The 12477-nt window shown below is 48.6% G+C and overlaps 1 long non-coding RNA gene and 1 pseudogene across 1 annotated transcript; both read right to left on the bottom strand.

Moving 5' to 3' along the window:
* Nucleotides 1-2507: 2507 nt before the first annotated feature.
* LOC136461218 (uncharacterized) lies at nucleotides 2508-3798 on the bottom strand (annotated as a pseudogene).
* A 4521-nt stretch (nucleotides 3799-8319) lies between these two features.
* On the bottom strand, nucleotides 8320-10724 carry LOC136456956 (uncharacterized). Its single transcript, XR_010759620.1, has 8 exons — nucleotides 10578-10724; nucleotides 9981-10350; nucleotides 9779-9908; nucleotides 9489-9694; nucleotides 9121-9414; nucleotides 8943-9035; nucleotides 8573-8869; nucleotides 8320-8493 (listed from the first exon to the last, which is right to left on the bottom strand). It is a non-coding gene; the product is annotated as an uncharacterized lncRNA (long non-coding RNA).
* Between the last annotated feature and the right edge of the window lie 1753 nt (nucleotides 10725-12477).

Below are 12477 nucleotides of genomic sequence, written 5' to 3'. Positions count from 1 at the left end.
AAATCAGCAAAGCCTGTCTAGGCAAAGCTGGGCTGCTGGCCCTGGCCTGTTACGTCCATTTTCACTTCTCCAGGCTTAAAAAAAAGGCAGGCCTCTTTGAAACGCAGGAGTTTTATAGAAATTATATGGGATAAATGCAATCACCAGTGCCAAGTCGAAGACTTGAACCCTGGTGGGCAGGTTCCACTGATCTATGATCAGTTCACAGAAACATAGTTTTGTTATGCACTTAAATATACACTATGTTTAGAAACGTAGTAGAATGAATATATTTAGAAATACCAAAATATCTTATAATTTGAAACAAATAGAGTATTCGGTATTTTCTCAAAATAATGTCATTACAAGTGCACCAAATTACCTAAATAGTAGCATTAAACCCCACAAAATCAAATTTCTTTGCACCCTCTCGATGGCCGTTAGTCAACTTCCAAGCATGTGGGTAGCAGCGGATCTAGAATAGAAGGGATTAACCCGGTAGCTATAGGGACAATGTTCCAAATGTTTTCGCATGGCAGCAATAAAAAAGAGAGATGTAGTACCAGACACAACCTTCTTCCGGTAGAGGTTAACACGGCACTAGATCCTCCCCTGAACTAGCAACCACATCAGAACTAAACCCTCGGGAGTCGGGAGTGGGGGTGCGGTGTTGCTCCAGACGAACTTGGTTGACTAGCTCGCGCACTGCTTGCTGCTGTCGCTTTGTATATTCCTCAAGCTTTTCGAATCGTCAAAAAACCAATCTATCATCAGCCTGTTCGGGAGGCCGTATCGTATCGTGGATTATTTACTGCTGGCTGGTTTGGTGTGAGAGAAAACATTGTTCCTGGCTAGAAATTTACGATCGTTTACGAGCAAGCGAACAGGCTGCATATTTTTTATCCTGTACCTCAAGCTTTTTAAATCCCCTTACTGTCCAACACTTCTCTCCGAAAGATTTGCCATTATCCTACTGCAGAATCGATTTTCAGCAACGGGAGCTTAATTTTTGTGTAGAGCAGTAAAGACAACTCAATTTGCATGATACCCCCATCGTTGACCCTAGTCACTACCGGAGACCGGCTCTTTGCCGAGTGTCAAGTGGTTTGCCGAGTGTTGTTTTTCCGGACACTCGGCAAAGACGCCTTTGCCGAGTGTTTTTTTTTTGACGCTCGGCAAAGAAGCTCTTTGCCGAATGTTTTTTTTACACTCGGCAAAGAAAAATTCAAAGCATATTTTAAAGCAATAAATTAATTCAAATGAAAAAGTTTTTAACTACAAAATTGTATAACTCATCAAGATGTACAATGTTTGTTTTGGTCTTTTCTTCATATGACAAAGTGAAAGTAAATTTGTTCACAAATCTAACATATCTCTCTTGTAGTTTATGAAACTACAAGAGAGATATATAAGATTTGTGAATAATGTTAGAACGACCATGTCGGATGAACAGATGACTAAACAACCAAAATAAACTTTGTATATCTCGAAAAGTTATGAAACTTTGTAACTGACACCTTTTTAATTTGAAATCATCTTGTCATGTAAAACTGTGTTTGAATTTTAAAATTTTAAAATTCGAACTTTTCAAACGACCTCGGATGAAAAAACTTCCTAAAGTAAAAGTGTAGATCTCGAAAAGTTATGAAACTTTGTAGTTTACAATTTTTTTATTTGAATTCGTTTAGGGCCTCAAACAAGCAATTTACACTCGGCTTAGTATAATATGTTATGAACTAAAACGGAATCCAGACACAAGTGACAATGTGGTGTAGTGGTAGAGGAGGTTCGCGCGCAGTGGGAGGTCGTGGGTTCAAATCCTGTCGGCCGCGTTGCTGCGAAATTTACGCGAAAAATGCCGGAGATGGGCGGGCGCTAGCCGGTGGGGGTTTTTTCCATTTTTTTTCTATTTTTTCGGGTTTTTTTCGGTTCCAACTTTGCCGAGTGCCCGATAAAAGGCACTCGGCAAAGAATTCTTTGCCGATGGATTTTTTACTGGAGGCTCTTTGCCGAGTGCTGCACTCGGCAAAGGCTTTACCGAGGGCAAAGCGCCTGAATCCGGTAGTGAGGGTATCCTCATTGTGCGTCTCCCTGACGGATCTTTCTGACCTGCTAGTGGGCCTAGTTCCGCTGCGTATCTTGGCAGTGTGATGCTTGGGCAATCAAGCCCTTGCTAGTGTGTGATCGGATTTAGCGTCAATAAATATTCTAGAATGATTCGGTGAGTTGCACTCCATCCGTCAACAGAAGGACCTAATTCTCACTTTTCAAGGTATGAAGCGACATGAAATTTAGTCAAAGTTATATAAAAAGTACTAACATATATGATACAAAATAAGTTCTATTAAATTAATCGTAAAAAATATTTTTTCATAGTAAACCTAATTAAAGACATGAATATTAATACTATTCATTGTAAATCTGGTCAAATTTAAATTAATTTAACTTGCATAAATTTTATAGCTACGTTCTTTTGTGAACCGAATGAGTAACTTGTAAGTGCCCTAATGTTGAGTCTATGCGTGGCATGCTTCCCCACCAGCCGCAGGCATATATGCAATCTGCTCTTACATGCTTCGGAGTCAGTTAGAGCCCTCTCATTCAGCCAATTAGAGTCCGCAATAAGCACTGAAACCAGGAATTCCCTGAAGCCATCCAACGTAATCTCCATCGCCCGTCGTTGCTGCTCAACTAGACTGTGGACTCCAAGGGACAGCCTCCAACGGCAAGTCTGACCTATCGACTCCGCCGCCTGTTACGGCGACGGTGATACATATCTGAATCTGATGTCCAACCTGATCACGTCCATGATCCATCGATCTGTCGCTGCTGCTTGCCAGGGGAGGCCAGCGACGGCATGGACACTGCACTGCCGATGACCCAAGTACGATGCGGAGGACGCAGACGAGGAAGGCGGGATCGTAATTTTCATGTAGCCACATCCGGCTCTGAACCTGAAGCACGGAGGCACGCAACCCTGTTCGTCTGCTCTTTTCAGCCTCACAAAATATTATTGAAACAGCCGGAATCAGAAGACTTATTGTTTTGGGATGCGTATCAAGATGATTGGGAATACGGTACCATGCATAGATTTTCTTTCGATCCACAGTTCCACACTGTACAATACTCTAGAGTCTAGAAATTAAAAAAACAAAAATATTGCACAATCTGAAAGGAGTAGAATTCAACTAGTAGATACATACGTAGAACAAAAACAAATACAGAAAATAATTATTCAGCCGGCCTGCAGCTGAACCCGAAGCAACCCATCCAGAGGCTCCTGGACGCCTTCTTACCCTGCCGCTGCTTCCGCTGCATGCATGCGAGATGTGATGACATCAATCGACAAATCATAGTTACATTACATATTAAAACGAGTGCCACAATATTTGCGACCTACATACCCTTGGCCTCAGGTCGTCATCGTGGACGAACTCCGGCGGGGGCACCTGGTACAGGTCGGCGTCGACACGCTGCACCACGCGCGCCGCCCTGGCCGCGCCGGTGCTCTTAGCCGGCGTGCGCGGCACAGACGACGGGACCACGCCGTCGGACGCCCTCGCAGGCGTAGCAGCACGGGGGCGCTTGCTGCCGCCGTAGGACTTCTCCGCCGGCCTCCGGACCTTCCTGCTGACCGGCGGGCGGTGGCTTCCGCGGGGGCGGCGAGTACTTGAACCACACGTCGCTGCGGGCCTCCAGCTCCGGCACCGCCGCCGCGTACCTCTCGAAGGGGACCGCCGCCGCCGTGGGCGTGGCTACCAGCTCGGCGCTGCCGTAGTAGTTGTAGTTCCACTCTCCGAATGCCGGCACGCGCCGCGAAGGAATGATGCATCATGCATAATAGCAGCCTCGCTCGTCAATCAAATCATTACATAGAGGTAACTAGAGCAGCAATACAATCAATCAACTTTTCATGGTCGAACAACGATTGTGTGACGATCCACCAAGGAATTGTCGGATAACTGAAGGGAATTTGGGAAGGAATTGGAGTTTGGGACAGAAGCAAGAACAGCAATTGGATTGGGGAACAGAACAGAGGGTTCGGGATTCAGGTTCTATTCAATCGATGCCGATTCAGTTAGTTACAATGCCTTATATACGGCGCACACCTGCCACCATGGGCCCACACAATGACGCAAGAATCAACCGCCAACACAGCCAACGCCAGCTGCCTTCGCCGCCACGGCAACTCACCCCACTACTGACTGCTTGCCGCGCTTCACGTCTATTGTCGGATTTCCATCAGACGACGCACCGGCCATCAGAGCTTTAGTCTTCAGGCGAGCCCGCCTAGTAGTCCTGACAGATTGCTTTCACACATAAAGCTTGTTTGACTTGTTCACTTACCTCCATTTGCTTGCTTGGGTCCGCAGCGCACGGGGGTGACAGGGGCAGACGACAGAATGAGAGAAGGATCGGAGAGGCTAGGAATCACAAGCGAGCGAGAGAGCTATGGTCAGAGAGTGGGAAAGCCTACGGGCGTGTTTGCTGTCCTCTATCTGGCAGGCCTGGGCGGCTAGCCTGGCTATGGCCAGCGAGAGCTCGGTCGACATGGTACAAGTATCCGTGTTTGGTTGCCTGTACCTGCAGAGGCGAGCTTAGTTGAGAACGTGTTTGGTTGGCTGTACCGAAGAGTATGGTGACCCTAGGCTTGAAGACGGGAGAGGACGAGAGCGGTGAGAGGTGAGAGGCAGGAGGTGATCCAAATCGCCCCCAATGACTCGCCCGTCGCTCCATCGGGCCAGGCTCCCAAAAAACGACCGATTTCACTGTTTCCCGAGGGCCATGAGAGAGAGTAGAATTTGCACCGCGTGGGCCAGGCTAACGAAGGAGAAAACGCCACTAAACACCAGAATGGGCTCCCTGGGGCGCAGCCAGGCCCACGGGCCACCCTTGCAAACACGCCCTATTGGCCAGCTGCCGTGTGGTAGTGAACCAAGATGGACCGACATTTTATGGACGTGCGAGCCTGTACTGTATTTAGCCGTAATAAATTAAAAGGCGAGAGAGCGAGCGAGCTAGACTGCTAGAGAACGAAACGAATGAATTGAACAGGGCGCGCCGCGCGCGAAGCCGGCCGCGGTGTGTGTGATGTGAATGTGAGGCCAGCCTGTTCGCTTGCTCGTAAACGATCGTAAATTTCCAGCCAGGAACAGTATTTTTCTCTCACACCAAACCACCCAGCAGTAAATAATCCACGATACGATACGGCCTCCCGAACAGGCTGAGCGAGCGAGGTGGAGTAGTAGGGTATCCAAGGCAGGCAGGCAGGGAATGTGCTTCCGATGGATGGAGAGCTAGCTCGTCCTCGGCCTACGTTCGCACGCAGTGCAGCACAGCAGTAGAAAGCTACTCCTACTAGTACTACGGGCGCTGGAGCGCGCAGCGAGGCCGGTGACCAGCAGGGTCCAGGTCCATGGAAGTGGAAGCTGTGGGGGACTGCCGCGGGGCATGGGCGACTGACTGCCCGGCGTAAATTCGAGTTTGACGTTGCGTCCATGGCTCATGGGACATGGCTGGCCGGCGTCTGGTGCTCATCGTGGCTTGGCTTCCCACTGCAAGTCTGCAACTGCATGCGATCGTCGGGCGCTAGCTAGCTTCCCTTCATTGACGACCTGCGCCACGCGTGGCTGCTGTTGTGGGCGGGGTCGGGTCTCTGGTCGACCTGTACTGTACTTCCTGCTGCATGCGCTGTTTATTTAGCGGTTGTTTGGATGGATATGGTGTCACATGAATATTATACAGAGCGTCGCATAGGGTGTTTGAAAACTAATAAAAAAAATACAGATTCCATCGGTACTTCGCAATAATTCATCATTAGCACATGTTACTGTAGCACAACATTATCTAATCATAGACTAATTAGGCTTAAAAAATTCGTCTCGTAAATTTGTCTCAATTTGTGCATTTAGTTTCATAATTAGTCTATATTTAATGCTTCATGCATACGTCAAGCATTCGATGGGATAGCGACTTAAAAATAGCAGGTGTAACCAAACATCCCCAGGAGAGTATGGACGTTCTGCACTACGAGTAGCTTTAGCTTCTAGTACTGCACTAGGAGTAGCTTTAGCTTCTAGTACTATTAATTTGGGTCCATGGCAGCTTCACTAACTGGATTCGTCAGAAGCATGTTTGTCGGGTTATAATACCTAGGTATCTCGTGGCACCAAATAAGTAAATGCTCGGTCCGGCCCAACGAGTCGGAAACAGACGGCTATGGCCCGTCTAAGTTCCAGGAGCGTCAGGTCACGTAGCTGGGAGAGGAGTCGGCCTCGACCCCTCTCCACTTCCTTCGATGGTAAGCGACTGGTCTCGACCCCGTTTCCTGTCTCGACCCCCCGGGAGGGATGGGAAAAGGACGAGAACTGATAGACGTACACCTAACCAGACATGCGTGTTCAGCTCACCCCGCCTAAGGCTGAGGGAACACGTGACTTGGGGAAGATGCAAACCCTGCACGTCCCTGCACCGATGAGACAACACCATCATGACAGTGATAGTCGATACGGCCCTGCACCGTCCCAACTCAGGCCGACGGGACAGCCGTATGGCTTCACCCACTACGGGATGGGTAGCACGACTCACCCCATCCCCGCTTGGAAGCGGACAAACCGCCCGAGCCTCGACCCGAACAGATCAGGTCTAGGCTCACGGCGCTACGACCTAGAAAGGTAGCCAACCACCTTGGGTGGCTACCAACTCCCATCTTATCACCACAACGCCATCAGGAGGACAGGAAACGATGACGAAGACTACAACAACACCCATGTCGACGAGGACGGTTGGTGAACCATGAGTGTGCCAATAGTGCCGCTATGGCTGGCACTGTGGCATCACACCATGCCACGTCGCAGCGTGGGAAGCAAGTCCATGACGACCACATGACGACGACAGCCACGATCAAGTGTACGACGACACCAAGACAAGACCGGCTGGAGTAGCGACCAAGTTTTCTTATTTGTTTCCCCCTCCTTCGGTCCCTCGACCCCTCAGGCCAGGGGAACCCTCTACGCAATGTAAGCCTAGCCTCCGAACTCTATATAAGAGAGGCCAGCACCTCTAGACGTGAGACTTTAGGTGGATTCAGTTGGACACAGTCAGACTGCATCCACACCTCCGTAGGAACGTTCTCCTACCTCCACTTCTCCTCACCATTATAACAACTTTAGAGCACATGAACTCGAGCTATCTCTGAGACTAGACGTAGAGCTCCGGCCTGAACCAGTATAAATCCTTGGGTCTTTTTTAGTGCTACCCTCTGCCTCCTTAGAGAAGCGTGACACACGTATAAATTCACTCGTTGGTTTTTAAAACACTGACAGTTGGCGCGCTAGGTAGAGGGACAGTCGCGCACTCTCCTTGTTAACAAGGAGGTAATGGCTCCTCGTGTCTATGGACGGTTCACCCGCGAAACGGCCAGCGACGGCCGCATTCGCTTCAGGAACACCGAGTCCATCAACCTCCACGGGCCAACGTTCATCTCCGTCCCTGGCCTCAGTCCGTTCTCTCGCATGGGAGACCGAAACCTCATGGCCTATGGTGGAATAGCTCCTAGAACGGTCACCCGTGGCTGCATCCCGGAGTTCGGTCATGCAAGAGGGATAATCCCTCCTTTCAACACTAAGGCCATGTTCGGTTATCTCGGAATGAAGACCCGGAACCAATCCGGCCAGGAATGCATGTGTAATTTGTATAACGACCGGAATAATTCCGGCCAGAAACGACGCATTCCGGAGAAAGCGAACGAGGCCTAACTCAGTCCCGAATTCACGACTCAGACGTTCAGGATCCAGGGCCTGCAATCACAAAACACGTGATATTTTTTTTATTTTTAACACTTTTTAAAACTATTTTTAATTGTAACACTGTTTTTTTTAAGTAACACTTTTGGACGCGCCTTTTTCATAGCGCGACAAATTCAAGCTGTCGCGCCATGCATGACGGCACGGCATTGGGCGGTCAACGACCGCAGCGACCGCTGACGTGGCGGGTCCGACGCGCCGTGCATCATGGCGCGGTAAGGCTGACGCGCCCCCAGCCATGGTGCGGCAGTCAAAGTGGCAGCAAATGGAACAAGGCACTTTTATTATGTTCTCACATGAGCCAAGTTATTTTGTCGTGTTGATTTAATCAATAGGTCAGCAGGAAGGTTAAGTGCATGAGACAATCAATACACAAGTTCTGCAATACTAACTTATACACGTCCTAAGTTCATCGCAAGTTCGACAATACCTCTGTTCGATATAAGTTCAACAAGTCATAACTACAACACAAGTTCATTAATACATAAGTTCGACATTACTCGACATACTACATGTTCCATCAGTATATGGGAGTCCGAGTACAAGTGTATCATGTCATTTTAAAGAACTCCTACGACCTAGGAGTATATGGGTACCACGAACATCGCTACCTCTTCGGACATGAAGGCAGCACGTTAGGGGTGAACCCAACATCGGTACGGTCTCGCTGGCGGTACACACGGTGGTACTGCTGAGTGTAACTAGGACCCTGCAATTATAATATAAGCATCGTTACTTACAATATTTAAGTAATTGTAACATATATGGCGAAAGGTTGTTTCAAGTACCTGTTCGTCGAACTGTGTAGGAAATGGTGCATCACCAAGCTAAGACATCCCAATCTCATCGTAGTCCTCCTCCTCATCCTCGTCCTCCTCAATGTCATGCTCCGCAGGACCCTTGCCTAAATTGTCGGGAGTACGAACATAAGAGGTCCCAGCAGTCGTCATGTCAGAGGAACCTGCTCGTGTCGGCATAGTGCTTGTGCGTAAGGAACTAGACAGGTCCGGATCATGGGGCATATCCCACGAAGTATCCACGCAGCTGAGCTTCTATGCCAGCTTCTTGCAGCTCCTTCTCACTTTCTGTAAAAAAATACGGATGAATGAGTCATGGGAACCATTTAACCACTATCATGGCTTTGAGAATAGAATGTACATCGACAAAGACGTGTAGAATGTCGTGCGGCTCTCCTCTGGTCTCGTGAAGTCACATGGCTACTTCATTGGACAGACTTGTCAACTGTGTTGCCTACATACACAATCGAGGTAAGTTCGTATCACTACAATTCATAGGAACGCCAACATGCAGTTGTATTGAAATTCAAATTTCTTACCACGTATCTCTGTAGTGGGCTCTCTGAAGCTGTGTCTTCATCCTTGTCGCCTCATTGTATGGATTAGTGGTGTCATCCTTGTCTTCGTCCTCATCAATTGGCTTGTTAGTGTAGAGCGCCTGCATATGTGTGGAGGTACTCCTATGAAACCATTGGAGGTAGCGGGCGAAGTTGTGTTGGTCATGCGGCAGTTTCTCGATGATCAGGACCCTTTGCCTATTCTCCTAGTCATAGATGTACCCCGCATGCATCACGGCCCAATTCTTCTCCTTGTACATGTTCCTTCGATTGTACCTACAAGTTTAACGTAAGATAGTGGTTGTATGTATGCACATGACTGCTAAATTATTATGTTATAGTCGTCGCACCCGTGCAAATTTCTGTTCGTTGTGTACAGTAGCAGTGGGCATGGCTGCAATCTTCCGAACTGCCTATACACCCTTATAGGGTAGTGCATCTCGACCACGTGGAAGAAAATTAGTGGCCCATTAAAAAGCCACTCGTCTGACTCTTCCTCAGTGCGAGGACTCAGGTACCCCTCTAGCTCGAATCTGGACCAAAGACACTAATTCACCTGAAAGTTAGGTAACTACAGTTAGGTTTTGAGAATAATAGAAACAACAACAACACCGACTAGCAGTATCAAAGTGGTCGTTACCTGGTGCTATGTCAGGACGTATAGCGTGTTCGAGTACTGCCTGTACCGCCGCTTCGGGGTTCCCTCTAACTACCTCTGCTTCTTGCTAGACGTACAGAGCAGTCGGTCCTACGTCTACGTGATTCCATGCCTACATTGAATAGGATAGTCAGTCACAAGTACGGCATCAAGTTTGAGGAAAATAAAAAATCGACGCACTTACAGGTAAACCGTGAACAACGGGCCTTCCGACTGGCCATCGCTCCCAACACCAAACCTATAGTAGGTGGGAGCAACCTCCTAGGTTGGCACCTCATGTACTATGTCAGCAGGTAACGCAGAGCTGATAATAGATCCATGCTAGGACCGCGCCGCCCTAGCTGTACGCTCTTATATTCTCCCATGGCTAGCTCAGTATGTTGAGGAAGGCCCAACTGATGGTGTTACCCGATGCGTTGGGGAACAGGAAGGTGCCTAAGAAGTGCCACAACCACACCTTAGCATACCTCTCGATCTCCTGCTCTGGAGCGTCTGGGTGCAGCGGCGCCCCGAAGTTTTCTATTATCTAGAATGAACTGACACCGGATGTTGTCCTAAAATTTTTGAAGGACACAAAAATAAACATGAAATTAGAAAAAAACAATACGCATCATAAAAGTTATGTACTACACCCTCCATTTAAATAGCAAAATAATTTGCAGAATATATAGATCAACGACAGACTTAGACCATAACATATATTTGTGATATAAGAGACCAACCAAAGACTTGCATGTGCTGGTGTCAAAATGGTATATGTTTGGAACGTAGAAATTCTTACTTTGCTATCTTAGCATCCTCGTCCTCGGGTGGTCTTCTGCCATAGAACTGCTCCACCAAGTCCATCTAGTGATCGTTATCAAGGATTCCAGACACTGTAAGACCCCCAACCGCAGACACAGAATCATCTTCATGTCCTGCATTGTGATAGTCATCTCGCCGCAAGGAATGTGAAAGGTGTGGGTCTCTGGCCTCCAACCGTGGGTTTTTAATTCAATACAAGAAGTTTTTTTAATTCAAACAATGAGACAAATAAATGCTTTGTACTTCACCAAACATGTATCAAATCATACCTATCGACAACAGTAGTGAGAAGTGCAGGGTCGAGGATCGGTAGCCCAGTGTTGCAGACCCAGACGATCTCAAGGAAGCCAACACACTGTATGTATGGTCGGTATTGCTCATCCCAGCGGTGCAGCTGGTGCATGCGTCGTCTAAGATGTAGCAAGTCCTCCTGAAGCTCCGACAGGTGCTTGGCTCGGTGGTCCTTGTCGTAGTGCACCTGAAGAATAGGGTACTGCGGATGATGATCCCTCATCCTAGTTCAAATTTAAAATGGATGTGTTAGAACAAACATTAAGACTACTGTAACTATACTAACTAATCTAATATTAACACCTATATAAGACTAACTACAATAACTAATTATACTAAATATTATAACTAACTAGACTCACTAATTGTACTAACTAAACTAACTAACTTTACTAGCTATACTAACTTACTATACTACCTATACTAACTAAACTAACTAACTTTACTAACTATACTAACTTTACTAACTATACTAACTAATCATTCAAACTAATTTTGCATCTTAACCCTAAGTAACAACAATTTTGATTCAATCAACAAATACACAAGGGGAGTACCTTGATAATGAGGGGAAGATTGGGGCTTAGCCAAATCCACCAATGGCGACGAGGTGGCCGCCGGTAGCAATGCCCGCCGCCGGCGGGCTTATTCTAGGAGCAGGAGACAGAAGGAGAGGGGTACGGCACACCACCGGCCGGGCAAGGAAGGGATAGGGAGGCACAGGTGAAGGGGATGATGGGGTGAGAGGCTAGCTAGCGGTGGGGAAGGGGCCGCTGCGCCGGCGATGAGCACCGCTCCTGGAGCAGCCTAGAGAGGGAGGAATGGGGAGAGAGGGAGGCGGGTGGTCGCGAGGGGAGGCGCGGGCGCTGGCCTCGGCGGTGCCGGCAGCGCCGGCGGGTGGACACGGGCGGCGGTGGCGGTGGTGGCGGGCGCATCTCCCCCTCGATCCGTTCTATGATAGAGAGATAGTGAGGAGAGGGAGGCCGAGGCGCGCTCCTGTGTTGGGCGTCGCCGCGTCGTGGGTCATGGCATAGCACTGCCGCACCAAGATGTGCGGCGCAGTAGCTCCTGGCATGTGAGCTCCTACCGCGGCAGCTCCTACTATGATGGCAGCTCTGTCGTGCCCCCATACATGGCGCGACAGCTTGAATTCACCGCGCCATAGGAATAGGCTCGGCCAAAAGTGTTAGATTTGAAAAAAAAAACAGTGTTAGTTTTAAAAATAGTTTTAAAAAAGTGTTAAAAATAAAAAAAAATCACACGCGAAACAACCTTTGATGGCTGCATTGAGAATAGCACGTTCGCTCGCATCGACGAGTACTCGCCCACCGTTCACCCGCGGTCCGCCCAGGCGTCCCACTATGGGAACCGAGGACCGGCGACGAGTCGCAGGCGGCGGCCGCACCGCCGGCAGACTGTAACCTCCCCAGCTACACCAAAGCAGCGGCAGCTACCATGATCACGCAAACCCACCGCCGATGATGGCAAGGCTGACCGGCGACTAGCGGTGCGAGGCCACATCCTAAAGCTTAGAGATGCACCACCATCCACCGCTTCCAGAAAGATAACGGGTCAGCTCAAAATAA

Source organism: Miscanthus floridulus, chromosome 6, assembly GCF_019320115.1.
Source record: "Miscanthus floridulus cultivar M001 chromosome 6, ASM1932011v1, whole genome shotgun sequence".
Taxonomy (NCBI): Eukaryota; Viridiplantae; Streptophyta; class Magnoliopsida; order Poales; family Poaceae; genus Miscanthus; species Miscanthus floridulus.
Note: the sequence above shows the minus strand (reverse complement) of the source record. Positions and strands in the feature narration are given on the sequence as shown.